Below are 2,500 nucleotides of genomic sequence, written 5' to 3'. Positions count from 1 at the left end.
ATATATATATACACACACACATACACATATATATATATTATACACACACACATACACATATATATATATATATATATATACACACACACACACACATATATATATTCTGAAGTGATTCAATTTATTTACCTAGTAGTGTGCAACTTTTTTCTTGTCTCTTTTTGTCTACTAAATTTACTAGCTCCGAACAAGAGTAATTTTTATCTTTGAGTTTCTGAGTTTGCACCTTCTAAAATATTAAAATATTAACTATTAAACATTTTTTCAATCTTATTAAAATTGTCTTAATAATATAAAAAAAAAGCTTTTTTGCAAAACCGAAATTTTGAGATCCTATATTTTTAATATGGCATTTAAATTATCAGATGGACGTTGGTCTACTGATATTAATGAAGCCTTTACAATAACTGGAGATGTGTAGATAGAGGGGGAAGATGAGGCTATACATTTCTGCATTTAAACTTTATAAGAAAAAACTGACTAAACAAATAAAAATCAAATGGGAACATCAAAGTCTTACTAATTATTTAAAGATGGAGATAATTCCTAGAGGCCTGAGCATCCTCTTAGACCCTGGCATTAATTTGCGAGGTTTGGATGCGGATAATGAATTTATAGCTAAATGGAATGAAATATTAACAAAATGCTCACTTGATTTGATTGCCTTAATAATAGAGGAGGATGGGAAAAAATTGGAAAAATGTAAGAAAGATGTGGATGATGTGTATGAATGTTTGCACAAATTTGAAAAGGACACATCCTTTGAGAAACTTAATAAAGAGACACAAAAACTTATAGAAAAATTACAAGGGGAATTAAAAACACGCAAGAGGAGGAAATTAATAAGGGATCAAGAAGACTATAGGAGAAATAAAATCTATATATATAGGAATAGAATTAATACAAGAAATTATTATGATTCGGGTACAGACAATTCTGACATGGACTCTGATGGTGAAAATAAAAATAGTGGCACAAATAATCAACGTATGCACCCTTTAGGGGCAGGACTAGACGAGGTGGGAGGAGGAGGCACGGGAGGGCAATCCCAAGAGAGGAGAGAAGGAAGAGGGAGGGAGAACAGACGACATCAGGGTCAGTATATGATGACCAGAAATCACTTGAGATACAACTAGAAGAGAAAAGTGATTCACTTTTGGGCCCTCAGCCCCCCCTCTCATAAAATCGGGTATTGTCAACCTTTCCTCATTCCCACTAAATCGTGAACATATAAAAGTATTGGAAAAGGGACTTAGTTTCTGTCCCTCTAACAGTCTAGATTTATTTGAAGTCACCAAGGACTTACATCTTTTTGCGAGAAAACTCGCTTTAAAAAAGATCATGACACCAAAAATCCAAATAGATCTGGCTTGTAGAAAAGAGAGGGATACTTTGGATTGTCTAGAAACTCTCCTCTATGAACAGAGTAATGAAATTACAGATATCCTCCCTAAAACAGATTTAAAGAAAAAATCCACCTATATGCCCTCTTTTTCCTCCATTCCTAATATTTCGTTTTTTGTTCAAAATGTTTCTCAAGAATTGACACAAGTTCAAACTACAAAGATCGTCAATGATAACCTTACTAAATCTGAACGAAGAGCCCTTAAAGAACTGATTAATCATCAGGAATTGGTCATAAAATCGGCCGACAAGGGGGGCAATGTTGTTATCCTTACTCAAGAATACTACATTAAAGAAGCATTGCGGCAACTACTTGATGAAACTCAATATGCCAAATCTTCTTTTGAAGAATTTCATAAATCCCATAATGAACTGCTTTTCCTATTGAATGAAGCACGTAGAAATAATTTGATTACAAGTCAAGAATTTGATTTTTTATATAATCATAAACCAAAAACACCAGTCTTCTACTGGATACCAAAGTTACATAAATCCATTAAAAATCCACCGGGACGCCCCATCATTTCTGGGATAGGGGGCCCCACTGAAGGAATAAGTAACTATATTGATAGGTTTTTGCAGCCATTTGTGAATGACTTACGTACTTTTGTTCAAGATTCAACAGATGTGATCAAGAAACTTGATGGGATCAATGTCACTGACAAGACCATTTTGGTCTCGTTGGATGTTGAATCTTTATATTCTTCCATTCCCCACTCTATTGGAATTGCAACTTGTGACAAATTTCTGAACACAAGAGGAGTGGGCTATGGAAAACATTCTAAATTTGTAAGTGAACTTTTGAAATTTGTTCTGGAAAACAATATTTTCATCTTTGATGGCAGATATTATAAACAGAAACAAGGGACAGCAATGGGGGCTACATGCGCCCCAACTTATGCTTGTTTACATCTCGATGGATGGGAAGATCAAATCGTTTTTGGCGAACATTCGGACATAGTTGAGGCTCATGTAGCCCTCTGGATTAGATATGTGGATGACATCCTCCTGCTATGGGATGGCAGTGAGGAGGATCTTCTTAAATGTGTTTCCCTCCTGAATAATAATAATTTAAATATTTTTTTGACGTGTAGTT

The sequence above is a fragment of the Bombina bombina genome, chromosome 12, assembly GCF_027579735.1.
Source record: "Bombina bombina isolate aBomBom1 chromosome 12, aBomBom1.pri, whole genome shotgun sequence".
In the NCBI taxonomy this organism is placed as follows: Eukaryota; Metazoa; Chordata; class Amphibia; order Anura; family Bombinatoridae; genus Bombina; species Bombina bombina.
The sequence above is the reverse complement of the archived record's forward strand: the minus strand, read 5'-3'. Positions refer to the sequence as shown.